Here is a 22,553-nt window from a genome sequence, read left to right as displayed (position 1 = left end):
CCTATATAGAGCCAGGGAGCACTACAGCAGGGGGGAGGGGGCAGAAGACTGACTGAACCAGGGTCCTCAGGAAACACTACCCCCACTCCCAGTGCACAGATGTCAGGTGCCTTCCAGGCCTCCCACTGGGGCCAGTTTTTTCCTCTGAGGGAAGAGGCTGAGAGACCTTGAGGAGGTGCAGGCTGCTGGGACGCCTGTAAGAGAATGAAATTTTTTTTATTTCTATGATTTATTTTGTTTACTTATTGCTACTAGTGCGTTGTGCCATTTGAAGATATTCTGTACCCAGAAAAGCCATGTTTTAATCCTGATCCTATCTTGTGGGGCAACTGTTTCTTTCAATCCTGATTCAACACTGTATGTGGAAATTTTTTATTAGATTGCCTCTATGGAGATGTGGCATACCCAACTGTGGGTGTGATCTTTTGATTAGATGGAGATGTGACTCCACGCATTCCAGGTGGGTCTTGATTAGTTTATTGGAGTCCTTCAAAAGAGGAAACACTTTGGAGAAGGCTCAGGGAAGAGCTGACACAGATGCCGAGACTTGGAGAACAGAGACATGGATATTCAGAGACGCCTGAAGCCCTGCAGACATTGCTGTGTGGCGTCCCATGAGATGCTAAGCAAGCCAGAACCTGGAGAGAGCCAAGGGAAGCCAAGAGATGAAAGTCAGCCCCAGAGAAGCAAAGATGGGAATTGCCACAGAAACAGAAGCTGAAGGCAACAGAGCCAAGGAGTAACAAACCAGCACATGCCAGCCATGTGACTTCCCAGCTGATAGAAGTTCAGAAAAGCCATCAGCCTTTCTTGAGTGAAAGGAATCTCTTGTTGGTGCCTTAGTTTGGACAAGCATTAGAACTATAAACTTATGACTTATTAAATTCCCTTTTTAAGAGTTGTTTCATTTCTGGTATATTGCATTCTGGCAGCTTAATATACTAATACAGGTGTTCATTTGCCCTATTTATTAAAAAAATGTGTGATATGCATGTTAATCTAAGAAATAGTTGTTAATATTAAAGGGGCTCACTATTATGTGTGATTTTTCAACTTATGTGAAGGGCCTTGGAATGAAATTCGTTGTGTAAGCAAGGTCCTACTGCACCATGATCAAATATCTTTCAGACATTCAGATTTGCCAATGGGGGACCATATCAAAAGAAATCTATGGCCTTAATAGAAGTAGGCTTCAAAGGACTAGGCAGAATTAGCCTTAATCCTAAGTATATGACTATTTCCCCACCCAAAACAAACCACTAAATTCTGAAAGCTTTCAAGCAACCTTCAGTTTTCTCTAATTACTAAAAACACAAATTTAGATATTATTTTTAATACATTTGCTCTGAAGCATGATAATTTGTTCAATTATTATTATAGTCACTCTAGAAGTGATGGCAGGAATAGACAAAATATTTTCAGTGGGTAGATTAGGAATTCTGTGTAATAAAAAGTAAGTCATCCTGAACATTTCTTTGCAACTTTCAGTGAAACTACAATTACTTCTAAATAAAAAGCCTTCTTAAAAAGTAAACTATTACAGGCAAGAATACTCTACTGATAAATTCAGACAAATTACAACTAGACTGAAATTTTTTTCCTGACGCAAACATCACAGAAAAAAAGAAATGCCTCATGGTAGGGGGCAGGATGCAGGGGGGACAACTATGACTGGAACTAGGCAGGCAGATATTTAAAGAGTTCTCATTTTGAAAAAGTTTTAGTGATTTTATAAGCTTATTTGTGTACCCAGAAAATCCATGTTCTTTAATCTTGTTTCAATACTGCTGGGTAGGATTTTTTTTTTTTTTAACTTTTTAATTTGAAATATTTTAAAACTTAAAGCATAGTTACAAAAATAATACACATCAAAAGAAAACTCACACCCCATACATAGAACCACAGTATACCCCTATCTGTCCAGATACTCAGATATACCATGGGTGGGGATTTTTTTCATTAAGCTGTTTCCATGAGATGTGACCCACCCAGTTGTGACTGGGACCTGCTGATTAGGTGGTTTCCATGGAGATGTGTCTTCACCCATTCAAGGTGTGGTCACTTACTGGAGTCTTTAAGAGGGAATCATTCTGGAAAAAGCTCCCAAACTCACACAGCCAGAGACCTTTTGAGATACAGAAGGAAAAATGCCCCAGGGAGCCTTATGAAATGAAAAGATGGGAGAGAAAGCTACCAGATATTGCCACATGACTTCCCAGCTGACATAGGTATCCAGAAGCCAAAGACCCTAGCAGATGCCAGCCACATACATTCCCAGCTGATAGAGGTATTCCAGACAGCATCAGCCGTTCTTGAGTAAAGGTAACCTCTTGCTGGTGCCTTAATTTGGACATTTTCACGGTCTTAGAACTGTAAATTTGCAACCCAATAAATTCCCTTTTCAAAAGCCATTCCATTTCTGAGTATATTGCATTCCAGCAACTTTACCAAACCAAAGCACATGGCTGGTTTCAGGCCCAGACTAGAAATCAAATCTTCTGTCTTCTATGGCTTTCTTACCCAGATTGCCAGTGAAGGTAGAAATCCAAGGCAGAAATCTAAAATACAACTTTCTTTCATTCCTTTCCATTTTAAATCACAACTCTTTTTGAGAAAAAAGAAAATGCCACAATGAATCAATTATTTTTAAAATTATAGACCCTTTATATGTGACAGCCTTTTTATTCTGATATTAACTTCTTGGTTCTGAAATACAAAAGCCCACTTCCTAAATTAAAGCCATACCATAAGAAGTCCCAAAACATCTTAATAGATACACATATTCTGGGTATGTCACTGAAAAGCAATATACACTAGTTGTATGAAAATTCCACTTTCTGTATTTTAATTCAATTTTTTATGTATAGTAAAAAATGTAACTATACCCAAAAAAGAGGTCTGGCCTTTGCCCTTTTCTTCTGGGAGGTATTCTGTCATGTCTGATAGAAGCGTCTTTGTTTAGCATGGGAGCTGGCCACACAAGAAAGACCAACAGTGTAATGTAGGATGGATTACACACTATCAGTAGACCTGGAGACTGAGATCAACCATGTGGGCAATCAATCATGCCTATGTGACAGAGCTCCAGTTAAAACTCCGGACACACTGAAGCTCAGGTGTACTTCCCTGGTTAGCACTACTTAACACATCCTGTCACATATCAAGACCAGGAAAGTAATGCATCCTGACTCCTCAGGGAGAGGACAATGGAAGCTCTCCATATGGTATTTCCTCAAACCCCCCCCCCTGCACTTCTTCTCTTGGCTGATTTTAATCTGTATCCTCTCCCTGTAATAAACCATAACCGTGAGTAAAATAACTTTCAGTGAGTTCTGTGAGTCCTGCTAGAGAATTACCAAACATGAGGGTCATTTTGAGAAACCCCAGAACTTACAACTGGTGTCAGAATTGAGGGTAGACTCTAGTGATGACTGTTCTCTCTACTGGCATAGTTGGCAATATCTCCTTATACTTATCTAGCTCTAGGTTGTTTTTTTCTTGTTCATACCTTACATAGATTTTTCCCACATTCCCTTTAATATTTTTAATACTGAATAGTAGCAAATTAACATTTTTCCCATGTTATTATGAAGTGACTACATCAACATTATCGGTATAATATATGGTTTCTTAACCTTGACACTGCTATAGTTTGGGCTGTAAAATGCTTTGTTGTGGGCAGCTGTCCTGTGTATTGTAGGAAGTGTAGCAGCATCCCTGACCTCTACACACTGGATGATAGTAACAACCCCAACTTGTGACAACCAAAAATGTTTCCCCCACACTGCCAAATGTCAACTGGGCTCATTGGAAAACCACTTGTATAAAGATATAAAGAAGATGGCAGCTTAGTAAGGTACGTGCGTCTTAGTTCCTCCTTCAAAACAACTACTAGGTGAACTGAAACAGTGCAGAACAGCTCCTGGGGCCATGGCAGGGAATGGACACACAGCGTACCCCAGTCTGGACTGGCTAGTCTGACTGCGAGACTCGGCTGCGGTGAGATCCCCGAGCGGCGTGCGATTTCCCGAGCAGCGGCAGCTGTGGCGACCGGAGCTCCTCCCTCCCTCCTTCCCGGGCCGGCTGAGAGTCTCAGAGAGGCAAGTTTTCCAAGCCGAGGCAGCCGGCGCCCCTCTTTTGCGGGCGGCTTCCTGGTCCGGCTACGAGTCTCGGATCAGAGGGCTACCCAAGCCGCGGTGGCCCTCCCCCGCGGGCGGCTTCCTGGTCCGGTGGGGAATTCCCCGGGCCGCGGCGGCCAGTGACCGACGCCCCTCCCCCGCGGGCGACTTCCTGGTCCGGTGGCGAATTCCCCGGGCCCGCTGCGGCCGGCAACCAGCCACAGGATCCCCTCAAGCCGCGGCGGCTGACACCCCCACCACGCGCGGCCCCCCGAACCAACTGAGAGAATTGGATCAGAAATCCCCAGGCCGCGGAGATCGGTGACCGGGGGGATCCCTTCCAAACACGTGAGACAAACGTGTGCCACGAGCGCCACCTACTGGGCAGGATAAGAAAAACAGAACCCAGAGACTGCACAGAAAAATCTTTCAACCTGTGGGGTCGAACACCCAGGGAAATCTGACTAAATGCCCAGACGCCAGCAGAAGATAACGGATCACGCTCAGAAAATTGAACATATGGCCCAGTCAAACGAACAAACCAATAGTTCAAATGAGATACAGGAACTGAAACAACTAATGCTGAATATACGAACAGAAATGGAAAACCTCTTCAAAAACGAAATCGATAAATTGAGGGAGGACATGAAGAAGACATGGGCTGAACATAAAGAAGAAATAGAAAAACTGAAAAAACAAATCACAGAACTTATGGAAGTGAAGGATAAAGTAGAAAAGATGGAAAAACAATGGATACCTACAATGATAGATTTAAAGAGACAGAAGATAGAATTAGTGATTTGAAGGATGGAACATTTGAATTCCAAAAAGAAACAGAAACCATCGGGAAAAGAATGAAAAATTTGAACAGGGTATCAGCGAACTCAAGGACAATATGAACCGCACAAATATACGTGTTGTGGGTGTCCCAGAAGGAGAAGAGAAGGGAAAAGGAGGAGAAAAACTAATGGAAGAAATTATCACTGAAAATTTCCCAACTCTTATGAAAGACCTAAAATTACAGATCCAAGAAGTGCAGCGCACCCCAAAGAGATTAGACCCAAATAGGCGTTCTCCAAGACACTTACTAGTCAGAATGTCAGAGGTCAAAGAGAAAGAGAGGATCTTGAAAGCAGCAAGAGAAAAACAATCCATCACATACAAGGGAAACCCAATAAGACTATGTGTAGATTTCTCAGCAGAAACCATGGAAGCTAGAAGACAGTGGGATGATATATTTAAATTACTGAAAGAGAAAAACTGCCAACCAAGACTCCTATATCCAGCAAAATTGTCCTTCAAAAATGAGGGAAAAATTAAAACATTCTCAGACAAAAAGTCACTGAGAGAATTTGTGACCAAGAGACCAGCTCTGCAAGAAATACTGAAGGGAGCACTAGAGTCAGATACGAAAAGACAGAAGAGAGAGGTATGGAGAAGAGTGTAGAAAGAAGGAAAATCAGATATGATATATATAATACAAAAGGCAAAATGTTAGAGGAAAATATTATCCAAACAGTAATAACACTAAATGTCAATGGACTGAATTCCCCAATCAAAAGACATAGATTGGCAGAATGGATTAAAAAACAGGATCCTTCTATATGCTGTCTACAGGAAACACATCTTAGACCCAAAGATAAACATAGGTTGAAAGTGAAAGGTTGGGAAAAGATATTTCATGCAAATAACAACCAGAAAAGAGCAGGAGTGGCTATACTAATATCCAACAAATTAGACTTCAAATGTAAAACAGTTAAAAGAGACAAAGAAGGACACTATATACTAATAAAAGGAACAATTAAACAAGAAGACATAACAATCATAAATATTTACGCACCGAACCAGAATGCCCCAAAATATGTGAGGAATACACTGCAAACACTGAAAAGGGAAATAGACTCATACACCATAATAGTTGGAGACTTCAATTCACCACTCTCATCAATGGACAGAACATCTAGACAGAGGATCAATAAAGAAATAGAGAATCTGAATATTACTATAAATGAGCTAGACTTAACAGACATTTATAGAACATTACATCCCACAACAGCAGGATACACCTTTTTCTCAAGTGCTCATGGATCATTCTCAAAGACAGACCATATGCTGGGTCACAAAGCAAGTCTTAACAAATTTAAAAAGATTGAAATCATACACAACACTTTCTCGGATCATAAAGGAATGAAGTTGGAAATCAATAATAGGCGGAGTGCCAGAAAATTCACAAATACGTGGAGGCTCAACAACACACTCCTAAACAACGAGTGGGTCAAAGAAGAAATTGCTGGAGAAATTAACAAATACCTCGAGGCGAATGAAAATGAAAACACAACATATCAAAACTTATGGGACGCAGCAAAGGCAGTGCTAAGAGGGAAATTTATTGCCCTAAATGCCTATATCAGAAAAGAAGAAAAGGCAAAAATGCAGGAATTAACTGTCCACTTGGAAGAACTGGAGAAAGAACAGCAAACTAATCCCAAAGCAAGCAAAAGGAAAGAAATAACAAAGATTAGAGCAGAAATAAATGAAATTGAAAACATGAAAACAATAGAGAAAATCAATAAGGCCAGAAGTTGGTTCTATGAGAAAATCAATAAGATTGATGGGCCCTTAGCAAGACTGACAAAAAGAAGAAGAGAGAGGATGCAAATAAATAAGATCAGAAATGGAAGAGCAGACATAACTACTGACCTCACAGAAATAAAGGAGGTAATAACAGGATACTATGAACAACTTTACGCTAATAAATACAACAATTTAGAGGAAATGGACGGGTTCCTGGAAAGACATGAACAACCAACTTTGACTCAAGAAGACACAGATGACCTCAACAAACCAATCACAAGTAAAGAAATTGAATTAGTCATTCAAAAGCTTCCTAAAAAGAAAAGTCCAGGACCAGACGGCTTCACATGTGAATTTTATCAAATATTCCAGAAAGAATTAGTACCAACTCTCCTCAAACTCTTCAAAAAAATCGAAGTGGAGGGAAAACTACCTAATTCATTCTATGAAGCCAACATCACCCTCATACCAAAACCAGGCAAAGATATTACAAAAAAAGAAAACTACAGGCCAATCTCTCTAATGAATACAGATGCAAAAATCCTCAATAAAATTCTAGCAAATCGTATCCAACAACACATTAAAAGAATTATACATCATAACCAAGTAGGATTCATCCCAGGTATGCAAGGATGGTTCAACATAAGAAAATCAATTAATGTAATACACCATATCAACAAATCAAAGCAGAAAAATCACATGATCATCTCAATTGATGCAGAGAAGGCATTTGACAAGATTCAACATCCTTTCCTGTTGAAAACACTTCAAAGGATAGGAATACAAGGGAACTTCCTTAAAATGATAGAGGGAATATATGAAAAACCCACAGCTAATATCATCCTCAATGGAGAAAAATTGAAAACTTTCCCCCTAAGATCAGGAACAAGACAAGGATGTCCACTATCACCACTATTATTCAACATTGTGTTGGAGGTTCTAGCCAGAGCAATTAGACAAGAAAAAGAAATACAAGGCATCAAAATTGGAAAGGAAGAAGTAAAACTATCACTGTTTGCAGACGATATGATACTATACGTCGAAAACCCGGAAAAATCCACAACAGAACTACTAGAGCTAATAAATGAGTACAGCAAAGTAGCAGGCTACAAGATCAACATTCAAAAATCTGTAGCATTTCTATACACTAGCAATGAACAAGCGGAGGGGGAAATCAAGAAACGAACCCCATTTACAATTGCAACTAAAAGAATAAAATACCTAGGAATAAATTTAACTAAAGAGACAAAAAACCTATATAAAGAAAACTAAAAAAAACTGCTAAAAGAAATCACAGAAGACCTAAACAGATGGAAAGGCATACCGTGTTCATGGATTGGAAGACTAAATACAGTTAAGATGTCAATCCTACCTAAATTGATTTACAGATTCAATGCAATACCAATCAAAATCCCAACAACTTATTTTTCAGAAATAGAAAAACCAATAAGCAAATTTATCTGGAAGGGCAGGGTGCCCCGAATTGCTAAAAACATCTTGAGGAAAAAAAACGAAGCTGGAGGTCTTGCACTGCCTGACTTTAAGGCATATTATGAAGCCACAGTGGTCAAAACAGCATGGTATTGGCATAAAGATAGATATATCGACCAATGGAATCAAATAGAGTGCTCAGATATAGACCCTCTCATCTATGGACATTTGATCTTTGATAAGGCAGTCAAGCCAACTCACCTGGGACAGAACAGTCTCTTCAATAAATGGTGCCTAGAGAACTGGATATCCATATGCAAAAGAATGAAAGAAGACCCATATCTCACACCCTACACAAAAGTTAACTCAAAATGGATCAAAGATTTAAACATTAGGTCTAAGACCATAAAACAGTTAGAGGAAAATGTAGGGAGATATCTTATGAATCTTACAATTGGAGGCAGTTTTATGGACCTTAAACCTAAAGCAAGAGCACTGAAGAAGGAAATAAATAAATGGAAACTCCTCAATATTAAACACTTTTGTGCATCAAAGAACTTCATCAAGAAAGTAGAAAGACAGCCTACACAATGGGAGACAATATTTGGAAACGACATATCAGATAAAGGTTTAGTATCCAGAATTTATAAAGAGATTGTTCAACTCAACAACAAAAAGACAGCCAACCCAATTACAAAATGGGAAAAAGACTTGAACAGACACCTACCAGAAGAAGAAATACGGATGGCCAAGAGGCACATGAAGAGATGCTCAATGTCCCTGGCCATTAGAGAAATGCAAATCAAAGCCACAATGAGATATCATCTCACACCCACCAGAATGGCCATTATCAACAAAACAGAAAATGACAAGTGCTGGAGAGGATGCGGTGAAAGAGGCACACTTATCCACTGTTGGTGGGAATGTCAAATGGTGCAACCACTGTGGAAGGCAGTTTGGCGGTTCCTCAAAAAGCTGAATATAGAATTGCCATACGACCCAGCAATACCATTGCTGGGAATCTACTCAAAGGAATTAAGGGCAAAAACTCAAACAGACATTTGCACACCAATGTTTATAGCAGCGTTATTTACAATTGCAAAGAGATGGAAACATCCAAAATCTCCATCAACAGACGAGTGGCTAAACAAACTGTGGTATATACATACGATGGAATATTATGCAGCTTTAAGACAGGATAAAATTATGAAGCATGTAATAACATGGATGGACCTAGAGAACATTATGCTGAGTGAGTCTAGCCAAAAACTAAAAGACAAATACTTTATGGTCCCAATGATGTGAATCGACATTTGAGAATAAACTTGGAATATGTCATTGGTAACAGAGTTCAGCAGGAGTCAGAAACAGGGTAAGATAATGGGTAATTGGAACTGATGGGATACAGACTGTGCAACAGGACTAGATACAAAAACTCAAAAATGGACAGCACAATAATACCTAATTGTAAAGTAATCATGTTAAAACACTGAATGAAGCTGCATCCGAGCTATAGGTTTTTGTTTTGTTTTGTTTTGTTTTGTTCTTACTATTATTACTTTTATTTTTTTTCTCTATATTAACATTCTATATCTTTTTCGGTTGTGTTGCTAGTTCTTCTAAACCGATGCAAATGTACTAAGAAACGATGATCATGCATCTATGTGATGATGTTAAGAATTACTGATTGCATATGTAGAATGGTATGATTTCTAAATGTTGGGTTAATTTCTTTTTTTCCGTTAATTAATAAAAAAAAAAAAGAATGATGAACAAGAAAACAGAAAAAAATATATAAAAACACAATGAAAATTTAAAATCTTAATACAAACAACTCTATGGGGATTGTAAACTGTTTTTTAGAATTTTACATAACACACTGTCAAAAATTACATTACTACAAAACATAGGTTGAAGATAAAAATAAGAGTTCAAACATGAAACTCTGTGCTAAGCTTAGTAAAGGAAAGGAAAAATTGCTATTGCTACTTCTATCTTCCTCTAACTTCTTAGATATTTTTATGTACTATGCTTTGGAGGAAGTCTTAAGTATATTTTTCATAGGAGTAAATATATTAGAAGGAAATAAGTTAAACAAATCCCACCTAATTGCAAAGCAAACAAGTGTAAATGCTCAGTTAAGACCCTTTCTCTTTTCCTTCCTGCCTATTACAAAACTGCTTGCCATTGTAAGCACTGTCATTATAAAAAGTAAATCTAGGCTGTCCATACAGGATGGGATTGGAAAAGAGAATTCTGCTGCCTGGATTATTTCTTAAAGAGAATCTGCTGTAATTAAATACATAAATTGCTGCTATCATTCCATTTACAAGGCTAATCCCAAATAAACATATACCACATATTAATAATTATTTTCAAAAATACTTTAATATGAATCCCACCGTTATATCCTACAGTCCTGCATTTTTTAAGTACTGTGACATTTTTTTACATTAACCTGCGTGCCAGTTTGAAGTTGTTACGTACCCCAGAAAAGCCATGTTTAAATCCTGATCCTGTCTTGTGGGAGCAGTCATTTCTGTTAACCCTGATTCAATACTGTAGGATGGAAATCTTTGATTACATAATCTCCATGGAGATGTGGCACACCCAATTATGGATGTGACCTTTTGATTAAATAGAGATGTAACTCTACCCATTCCATGTGAGTCTTGATTAGTTTACTCAAGTCCTTTAAAAGAGGAAACATTTTGGACAGAGTTCCGAGCTGACAGAGAGCTGACACAGATGCCAACACTTGGAGAACAGAGACACGGATGTCTGGAGATGCTTGGAGTCCATCAGACACTGCCATCAGATGTTAAGCAAGCCAGAATCTACAGAGAACCAAGGGAAGCCAAGAGATGAAAGCCATCACTGGAGAAGCAAAATGAGGAACCCCACAGGAACAGAGGCTGAAAGCAATGGAGCCTAGGAGCAAGGGTCCAGCAGATGTCAGCCCCATGACTGACTACCCAGCTGACAGGTGTTCCTAACCCACTGGCTTTCCTTGAATTTAAGTATTTTTACCTTAGTTTGGACATTTTTATAGGTTTAGAACTATAAACCTGTAACTTACTAAATTTCCTTTTTAAAATCCATACCATTTCTAGTATACTGCATTCTGGCAGCTTACAAATATAATACAGATTTAGGTACCAGGAGTGGTACCTAAAATGGGTTTTTACAATTAGTTTTCTACTCTGGTTAGCCTCAAAGGCACTAATGACTTCGTTTCCAATAATCAAGATGGCACTGACAATCCATGGGGTGAGTTAGGCAAGACAGATATGCAAAATATCACCATTTAATTCTACTAATCGTATGCTTATATGAGACAAGGCTCTGGGTAAAAGTGTTTTTGACAAATTAATGGAGTTTTATGGAATTAAGAGGTATAATGATGTTGGCAGATTGTTGCTAGATATGCTGGATGCAGTGATGAGGGAAAGGGATGAAATGAAGGCTTCAAATTTGCAATTTAAGTGCTGCGTAAATGATATAAAAGTTTCTATGTGTGCCCTGAAAGAAAATCTTATGTCCTCTGGCAGACTTGAGATCTCTGAAAATCATACACAGAGCCTCACTGTACGAGCAGCAGACCTGCAACATAAACTAAAACCTCACCTTTTCAGGGTGTCTATTGTTAAAAAGAATGGGATCCTGAAACTTGGGATAGGGACATATGGCCTGATAATAATGGCGATGGGGAGATGAAGTCCCTGGAATCTGCTAAGCCTTTGCTAGATAGATCTATAATGAACTGCTCTGAGGAAAGAGCATCCCAACTTTCAGTTTGTCTTGAACAAACAGCTTCTGGGCCTCCAGTGTGCCCAGAGGAGATTGTCATTCAACCACCACCTAAAGACAATTACCCTTCAGTGCCTGCTAAACCTGTAACCACCTCCCCTGCGGAAACAGCCGTGACTCCTCTGTCTGAAGTGACTAATCCTTCTTCACCAGATGAAACTACAAAGGAATGCCCTGAAGTAACTGGCTTGAAAGATATTTCTATTTCTTTTCATGACCCACCCCCACTACCCCTTTTCTTCAAGACTTATAACTAGACTGAAGTTCCAACAGGCCCCAAAAGGTGAGGTACAAAGTGTGATCGTGAAGATGGACACTATAGTCCAAAAGAACTACATGAGTTTTCCAATCTGTATAGACAGAAATCAGGGGATTATGTATGGGAATGTATATTAAGGATGTGGGATAATGGTGGAAGGAATTACAAAGTTGGAGCAAATAGAATGTATTGATATAGGATCACTAAGCAGAGATTTCGCATTCAATGTTGCAGCTCAAAGGTTTAGAAAAGGCATTGGCAGTTTGTTTGGATGGCTGGGTGAAACATGGAACCAAAGGTGGCCAATATTACCTGAGATAGAAATGCCAGAACTGCCCTGGTATAATGTAGATGAAGGGATCCAGAGACTTAGAGAAATTGGACTGTTAGAGTGGATTTATCATGAAAGACCTGTTCACACACCCCAGGAATGTCAAGAGGACACACTTTCATGAGAACCCTGAGAAATAAATTCGTGAGACTAGCTCCATCATCCCTGATGAACTCTATAGTCACTCTTCTCTATAGGTGAGATATTACTGTGGGAACTGCTATCACTGAGCTGAACTCCTTAAATACAATGGGAATGACTGGATCCGGATTTGGCAAAAGCCATGTGGCGATCACCACAGACAAGGTGGGCATGGCCACCATAATGGTCAGCAGACTCAAAGAAGAAGTCAAAATAATCTGACACACAAAAACTTGTAGCACTGGCTAGCAGATCATGGGGTACCTAGAAGTAAAACAGACAGGCAGTCTACTAAAATCTTGTTTGAGCTATATAAGCAGAAGAGTTCTAGGTCAAGTGAGCAGATGTTTAACTTAAATTACAAAAACAGAGTCACGGCCCCTTAATTGATTTCCAGACTTGAGAGAGTTTACAGAACCAGATCCCCTTTAATGAGGGGAGGGCCGGGTAACCTTGGGGAAGGACCCCTTTACACTGCCCAAAATTTATACTGTTACCTTCTTCCCAGCCTTCCCCAAAGAGACCTATGGCCTTTTACCAGGGTGACTGTGCACTGGAGAAAAGGAAATGATCAGATATTTCAGGGATTATTAGACACTGGCTCAGAAGTGACACTAATTCCAGGAGACCCAAAACATCACTCCAGTCTGCCAGTCAGAGTAGGAGCTTATGGAGGTCAGGTGATCAATGGAGTTTTAGCTCAGCTCTGTCTCACAGTGGGTCCAGAGGGTCCGTGAACCCATTCTGTGGTCATTTCCCCAGTTCTAGAATGCAAATAGGAATCAACATGTTCAGCAACTAGCAGAATCCCCACAATCATTCTCTGATTCATGGAGTGAGGGCTGTTATGGTAGGAAAGGCCAAGTGGAAGCCCCTAGAACTGTCTTACCTAACGAAATAGTGAATGAGAAGCAATATTGAATTCCTGGAGGGATTGCAGAGATTACTGCCACTCTTAAGGAGTTGAAGGATGCAGGGGTAGTGATTCCCACCACATCCCCATTCAACTGTCCAAGATCCAAAGAGACCAACTAGGCACTGTGCCTCTTTTTTTGGTTGTAGGAGACAGATGCAACATGTTATCCTTCACCTTAGAAGGGATATCTCAACAGGCCCCACACCACTGGACACCTCGAAATTTCACTGAGGTAGAGGGCCCCTGTATTTTTATTGGATTTATCTCCTATCCTCTGACATGCAAATCCTTTACCAATAAGTCTAGAGTAGTTGCTACTTCTTGCTCACGAGATTCAAGCAGAAAACAGTTTTGGCCCATGCAGAGAACAGATGAGTCTTGGAGGATGACAATGGATTACTGTAACTCCAATTACAGGTGCTATTCCAGATGTGGTATCATTGATTGAGCAAATCAACACATTGCCTGGCACCTGGTATGCAGCTATTGATCTGCCAAATGCTTTTTTTCTCAATAGCTGTTAGTAAGGACCACCAGAAACAGTTTGCATTCAGCTGGCATGGCTAGCAATATACCTTCACTGCCCTACCTCAGAGGCATATCAACTCTCTAGTCCTATGTCAAAATTTTGTCCACAGAGATCTTCATCATTTCTCCCTCCCACAAGACATCCCACTGGTCCATTATATTGATGATATCATGTTGCTTGGACCTAGTAAGCAAACAGCCCTGCCACTTGGGCTATATGATCCAGCAGATCCAACAGTGCTACACTTGAGCTATACAATCCAGCAGATCCAATGGTGGTAGAAGTATTAGTAGAAAATAGGGTTGTTGTCAGATGCCTTTGGCAGGCCCCTACAGGAGACTCACAATGCAGACCCTTAGAATTTTGGAGCAAAGCCTTACCACCCACTGCAGATAACTACTCTCCTTTTGAAAAACAGCTTTCTGCCCGCTACCGGGCCTTAGTAGAGACTGAATGTTTAACCATGGGCCACCAAGTTAACATGAGACCTGAGTTGCCTATCATGAGCTGGGTGTTGTTTGACCCATCAAGCCATAAAGCTGGGCATACACAGCAGCACTCCATCATAAAACAGAAATGGCATATTAGAGATAGGGCATGAGCAGTCCCGAAAGAAGAAATAAATTACATGAGGAAGAGGCCCAAATGCCCATGGCCCCCACTACTACCACATTATCGTCTCTTTCCCAGACCAGAGCTAATCCTTTCAGTCAGTTAAATGAGGAAGAGAAAATTCGGGCCTCTTTCTGCATGATATGCAGGTACCACCCAGAGGCAGACAGCTACAGCACTACAACCCCTTTCTGGGATGTCCTTAAAGGACCCTGGTGAGGAGGAAATCTTCCCAGTGGCAGGAACTTCGAGCAGTGCACCTGGTTGTCATTTTGCTTAGAAGGAGAACTCCAGAAGTGCATTTCTATACTGACTCATGGGCTACTGCTGACGGTTTGGCTGGATGGTAAGGATTGGAAGGAGTATGACTGGAGAATTGGTGACAAAGAAGCCTGGGGAAGAGCTATGCAAATAGATCTGAGTGGGCAAAAAACATGAAGGTATTTGTGTCCCATGTGAATGCTTACCAGTGGGTGACTTCAGCAGAGCAATGTTTTAACAATCAAGTGAATAAGAGGACCCATTCTGTGGATACAAGTCATCCTCTTTCCCCAGTTACTACTTCCATTGCCTAGTAGGCTTATGAACAAAGTAGGCATGGTGGTAGGGATGGAGGTTATGCATGGGCTCAGCAACATGGCCTACCATTCACCACAGCCGACATGGCTATGGCCACTACTGAGTGCCCAATCTGCCACAGCAGCAGAGACCCACACTTAGTAGTCGATATGGCACCAGTTCCCTAACTAGTGGCAGACTGAATTGCACCAGATCGCTTCCATCATGGAAGGGGGAGCAATTTGTTCTAACTGGAATAGATACATACTCCAGATATGGGTTTGTTTTCCCTGCACACAATGCTTCTGTAAAAACTACCATACATGGACTTACGGAATGCTTTATTCCATCGTCATGTTATTCCACATAGCACTGCTTGTGATCAAGGAACCCACTTCCAAATGAAGTGCAGAATGGGCACATTCTCATGGAATTCTCTGGTCTTAACATGTTCCCCATCATCCAGAAGCAGCTGGATTGACAGAATGGTGGAATGGCCTTTTGAAGACCCAATTATGGTGCCAACTAGGTGGCAATACCTTGCAGGGCTCAGGCGGTGTTCTCTAGAAGGCTGTGTATGCTCTGAATCAGTGTCCAGTATACAGTGCTGTTTCTCCCATAGCCAGAATTCATAGGTCCAGGAATGAAGGGGTGGAAATGGGAGTGGCATCTCTCACTATCACCCCTTGTGATCCACTAGAAAAATTTTTGCTTCCTGAAACCTTAAGCTCTGCTGGTCTACAGGTCTTAGTTCCAAAAGGAGGAGTGCAACTATCAGGAGACACAACAATGATTTCATTGAACATTCATAAGACCTGGCCACTTTAGGCTTCTCACATCACTGAATCAACAGGCATAGAAAGGGCTTACTGTTCTATCTGGGGTGATTGATCCTGACTATCAAGAGGAAACAGGACTGCAACTACACAATGGAGGTAAAGAAGAGTTTTCCTGAAATACAGGTGACCCCCTAGGGTGTCTCTTAGTACTACCATGCCCTGTGATTAAGTTAATGGAAAACTACAACAATCTAATCTGGGCAGGACTACCAATGGCCCAGAAACTTCAGGAATGAAAGTCTGGGTCACCCCACCTGGCTAAGAACCACAGCCAGCTGAAGTGTTTGCTGAGGGTAAAGGGAACATGGGATGGATAGTAGAAGAAGGGAGTGATAAATATGGACTATAACCCAATTACAGAAATGAGGGCTGTGATTATATGAATATTTCCCCCCTGTTTTGTTATGAGCATGTTTTGTATTTGTACATAAGAAAATGTCTTGTTTTCCTCTTATCATATGACCTAAGTTGTATTGTTCATGTTACAGTATTTAAGTTATAGGATATGAAGTTTAAGAGTGAATGCTACCTGAGGACTAACACCCTATTCTGGAGAAATGTAGTGCATTTCCAGTTGCACACAAGACAGTTGAGTATTGTTAGGTGAAACATATGTCCATTTTTGTGTTCTATTTGGAAATTAAGCATGATTCAAGGTGATGTGTACAGCTGCTAAGTAAATAAGGGTGGGCTGTGATGGTTACGTTCAGATATCAGCTTGGTCAGGTGATGTGACCAGTTGTTTGGTCAAGCAAGCACCGGACTAAATGTCGCAGCAAGGATATTTTGTGGCTGGTTGATAAATCAGAAGGCTGGTTCATTAAATCATCAGTCAGCTGATTGCAGCTGCAGCTGATTACATCTGCAATCAACTAAGGGCATGTCTCCCGCAAAGGAGATAATCCAATTAGTTGAGGGCTATTAAAGAGGAAGAGAGACTTTTTCACTGCTTCTTTAGCCTGTGGGCCTCTTCTGTGGAGTTCAGCAAGACCCTTCATCGGAACTGCCAAATTCACAGCATATAGATTTGGGACACTTCCATTCCCATGGTTGCATGAGACATCTTTATAAATCTGATACTTACAGAGATCTCCTGTCGGTTCTGTTTCTCTAGAGAACCATGACTAATACACTATATTTACACTTAAGTACCCCTCTCAGAAAAGTACCAACCATTTATAAGATTTACACCACAGAGAATGTAAGTTCTCTAAAAGACTTGAGACCAAGGATGCATTTTATTCATCATGTACTTCCCATATTGGGAGAGTCGGTACTCAATAGATGTGGGTTAAGTAAATGGCTACTTCTGATCTTTACAGCTATACTTACATAGTTCTAAGTTGTAATTATCACGAACAAACTAAAGTAAGTCCTGCTTTTATGATTAAAAACTTCAACTTTTCCACAAATCTATGTGGCTCATGTATTTTTTTCATTTTAAGGGCAATTCCCTATTTCATAGGCCATATCATAGACTACTTAAGTATTCCTCTCAGGCAGCTAGGCTCCAGGCTTTAGCCCAAGATATATCCACAATTGATTCTAATATGTAGATAAGGCTGACCAGGAACAGGGCTTCCAGAGACCTACTTACTTGAGAGCTTTGAGCTACTAAACAGAAGAGGAAAATAATCATACTAAAAATAAGTCAACAGATAAAAAAAAAAATCTCATCTTCAAAATGACAGGTATTGGTGTTTATAGCAGCAGTGTCTGCAATTTGCAATGGATGGAGGTGGCCTAAGGGTACAATGACTGAAAAATGGAAGGGAGAACTGTGATGCTTTCATTCAACAGACTACTGAGCTGCTACAAGAAGGAATGAAGTTGTGAGGCATGCAACTACATGAATGAGCCTTAAGAGCAATATGCTGAATGAAATGTAAGAACAAAAAGACAAATACTATCATGCCTTACTCATATAGACTAATTATAATATACAAACTCAGAGAATTTAAGTTGAGAGCATGGATTATCAGGATGGGGCCTATTGCAAAGGGCCCTAGATTGCAAACCCTTACAGCAGTTACATCTCTTCTGGAGTTGTAATTGTTATTTCTAAATTCTGAGATACTGGGGTATTTATGTGACACCTGAGACTCAGGGTTAGAACTCTGAAGCTATGAAAGTCAGCAGTATCCCATAAAGCAATCGTTTAAAAAGCTGAAAAAGTAATCAGACTTCGACTAGAGATATGAATGAAAGTGATCTGGATAGGACTAAGGTAAAGCAGAATAAAGGGTAAAGAATGAGTTGGTATGTATTTGAAAACTTCAACTTCTATGTGAGACCAAAGGGAGAGATATTTACTTGGTGCAAAATTTATATTTTGGGTAGTACATTATCTCATTTAACTTGTACAGTCAGTTTATTCGATCATAATTACATGAAACCTTGAATAGGGAGTGAAATCTTGTTGGCTTGTACAGGTTAGTGTGATGCCTCAATACCTTCCAAAGCAATTTAGGCAGAGAATAACAACGTATTTGCAAAATCCCGTTGGGGGACTAGGGAGAAAAGAGGAAATATTAAATTTCCCCTACTGGGGAATTCCTGATATTCTCTCAAGCAGTGAGGACTATCAATTCAAGAGGCTGAGTCCTCAATCTTGGGGTACATCCCTATGAAATTTATTCCTGCAAAGGAGAAACTGAGCCTACTGACAATTATGCCTAAGAGTCACCCCTTTTGTTTGCTCAGAGATGGTCTCTCTAAGCTAACTCAGCAGGTAAACTCACTGTTCTTCCCCCTACATGGGACATGACTTCTAGGGGTGTAAATCTCCCTGGTAATGTGGGACAGGACTCCCAGGGATGAGCTGGGACCTAGCATCACGGGATTGAGAAAGCCTTCTTGACCAAAGGGGAGGAAAGATAAATGAGACAAAATAAAGTTTCAATGGCTGAGAGATTTCAGAGTCTAGAGGTTATCCTGGAGGTTATTCTTATGCATTATATAACCATCCCTTTTCAGATTATGGTGTATTGAAGTGGCTAGAGGGAAGTATCTGACACTGCTGAACTGCAAGCCAGTAGCCTAGATTCTTGAAGACAACTGTACTACTATATAGCTTTTACAATGTGTCATGGTCAGGTTCATGCGTCAACTTAGCCAAATGGTGGTACGTGTTTGTCTGGTTGGGCAAGTGCCAGCTTCTGTTGCGATGAGGACATTTCACAGAATTAAATCATGATCATGTCAGCTGCATCCACAGCTGATTCCATTTGTAATCAGCCAAGGGGAGTGTCTTCTGCAATGAGTGATGCTTAATCTAATCACTGGAAGCCTTTTTAAAGAGGATTCAGAAGAGACAGGCTCTCTTCCTGCTTCAGCCAGTGAGCCTTTCCTGTGGAGATCATCCAGACCCTCCATCGGAATCATCGGCTTCACAGCCTGCCCTGTGGATTTTGGACTCTGCGTTCCCATGGTTACGTGACACACTTTATAAACCTTATATTTGCGAGTGTTTCCCGTTGATTCTGTTTCTCTAGAGAACCCTAACTAACACAAAATGTGACCGTGTTATTGTGAAAACCTTGTGTCTGATTATGCCTTTATCCAGGGTATGGACAGATGAGTAAAAAATAAGACAAAAATAAATAAATAATAGGGAGGATAAGGGATAAAGGAAAAATTGGGTAGACTGAAATACTAATGGTCAATGAAAGGGAGGGTTAAGGGGTATGGGATGTATTAGTTTTTTCTTTTTCTGGAGTGATGCAAATGTTCTAAAAATGATCAGGATGATGAATACACAACTATATGGAGATAAAAAAAGGCATAGGTATCAAAGCAAAAGGAGCGCTTCACATACATTAACACAGCAATATTCCTTCGGTATGACATATACTTGATGTCAATTTTCTTTACTTATGGCAAGCCATGGTACACTAATTCTTAAAACGTTACAACAAACACATACAAAAATAAAGGCACATGATATTATACAATTCAGAATGCAATATCACTTCAGTTGGGAACATGCTGGACTCCATCAAAGGCAGTGGGGGTTTCTTACTGAGATACCAAGAGGACCAGATTTACTATGAGGCAGTCCCATAGCACTGACTGAAAGGATGGCATTACACCAAAACTCCAGTTTTATACTAGATATGAAAAAGAAAAATCATGTGACTATTTATGTTATATATTTGAGCCTATGGATGTTCTCTGAAAAAACTTCCAGTTACCTAATGATTGCATCTTTTTAGGGATTTTATTATAGATCATGATTTTGAAAAACAGCAAATATAAAGTCAAATCTGGTAAGGTAAAAACTTGAAGTGCTTTTGGAAAACTGCCTTCGGACCCAGCAATTTCTTTTGTACATATTTTAATTATATATTTTTTATTTGTACTAAGAAGTTTGAAAACAACCTTTAAAAAACTACATTCTCAAAAAAACCCCTACATTTTCCTATACAGCATAAACACAAAAATTTCTAATTCAAATAATCTGCTGGCATCTAAAAACAAGATTAACAAGGACCTAAAGCAAGTTTTCAATACATAGTTTATTATACAGTGTATTTCACCATGAAAAAGCTTTCAAACTCATTTTCTTCAGGACGCTTGTCCTTTAAAAGAAAAACAAATTCTAAGCATATGTATCACAATCACTTCCTTAAAAGAGAAAATCACAAAAGGTTTCAAACCTGATTCTCCCTGTTATTTTTCAAAATGATACAAAGTCACCTTTGTCAGCTCCAGTTTAAAAAGAAATTTACTGTAAGTCAGCTGTTTGGAATTTATACTGTATTTCCTCATTGACACAAAGTTATAGATGGCAGTAATAGTCCTACCAAAACCTATTTAACTCTTAAAGTCATTGATACGTGTGGGTGGTTCTTTGAATATCTTCAAATTCCTCTTTATTTAACAGGAAATGTTTCCATGCATGTTTTAAACATCCTGTATTGCGAGAATTTGAGTCAGCTGATTTTGGAAGAACATTCCCGTAAGAAAACGTGAGGTGACTCACTGCAGTCACACTATTACAAATCTTAACTGTACTCTTAGACTCCAATCTCTCCCTTCTATAGTCTATCCTCTATTGTACTGCCAGTTATCTTAAAAACTCTAGCTGTCAGGGCGGGCAACAGTGGCCCAGTGGCAGAATTCTTGCCGGCCGTGCCAAAGACCCGGGTTCGATTCCAAGAGCCAGCCCATGCCAAAAAAAAAAAAAAAAAAAAGATCCTATTGGGCGGTGTGAGAGTGGCTCAGCAGCAGAATTCTCGCCTCCCGGGGACCCGGGTTCAATTCCCGGTGCCTGCCCATGCCAAAAGAATAAAAAAAAAATCTAGCTGTCATACTCTGCTTAAAAATCTTTACTGCCAATAAACAGCCTACAGGGTAAAGGCTAAACTCCTTAGCAAGGCACAGAAGGCCCTCCCCACTGATGCCGATCTACCTTAGTTTTGTCTTCCAGCCCTCCCCCTCCCATGGATCTCCAGGAGCCATCTGGACATTCTTATCAGGCCCTCTCTACCCTAGCAGAAAACAATTCTGCTTAGAATGAAAGCATTCCTACTCTCTTACTTGAAATATTCACCAACATAGACCCAGTTCAAATACCACTTCCCCTATAAAACCTTCCTCAACATCACTCAGACACACTTAAGCACATTTGGTCACCCTTTTCCACAAGCATTGAGCATGATGTTTACAGAAGTTCACTAGATTTCTAAGGTACTTGTGCTTAATGTAGACGCTGGTCAAAACCTGCTGAAGCCACAGTCAGACACCATAAGGACATTCTAGTCATCTACGTGCAGGTATGTAAAAATTGGCTACTTCAATACAAAAAATAGAAATTAATGTTTGCAAACACATAGAATTAAGAATTACTTAATACGTGATTATATATAGTCAACTTTGCCTTAAATATTGGTAAATGTTAACCATCTAGAATACCACAGAAAATAGTTTTAACCAGAAAAGACTTGGTAGCTCCCATGGAGAGACTTCAAAATTTCTGCCCTAAGGCAAATTCACTTTATGCAAAAAGAATAAGCCAAATAAAAGGAAAAAGATATTATTTTTTTCCTGAAGATCAGCAATACTACATCCATCGTCTTCTCTGAACAACTCTCCAAGTCACAATTCAATTAAAAGAACATTCTCCATATCACTGATAGGAAGTTTTTAAATTCAAAATCTGGTTTACGCAAATGATTTAATTCTTATGATAATCCTATAGGTTACACCCGGCAGAGATTATCATTTGTCTGCATTTAAGAAATCACAAACCCAGCAATAACACAGAGGAGAGACCGTTAGGTTACAGAAATGCAACACTTAGTTTCCAAAAAGAAACAGTCTCACTGCAGGCGACAAAAACGGCCCAAGAGTTCCCATATACACCCCCACGCACAATTTAGCTATGTCAAATCCACCGATGACTCCGCTAATGAAAATGAACGTCAAACTCTC

At 39.9% G+C, this 22,553-nt stretch overlaps 1 protein-coding gene across 2 annotated transcripts in view; it reads right to left on the bottom strand.

Annotated features, from left to right (window-relative positions):
• The window catches only part of ADAM9 (ADAM metallopeptidase domain 9), a 188,742-nt gene that overhangs the window by 165,338 nt on the left and 851 nt on the right, over positions 1-22,553 (bottom strand). The gene's annotated exons all lie outside the window — the stretch shown is intronic.

This window comes from Tamandua tetradactyla, chromosome 3 (genome assembly GCF_023851605.1).
Source record: "Tamandua tetradactyla isolate mTamTet1 chromosome 3, mTamTet1.pri, whole genome shotgun sequence".
Taxonomy (NCBI): Eukaryota; Metazoa; Chordata; class Mammalia; order Pilosa; family Myrmecophagidae; genus Tamandua; species Tamandua tetradactyla.
Note: the sequence above shows the minus strand (reverse complement) of the source record. Positions and strands in the feature narration are given on the sequence as shown.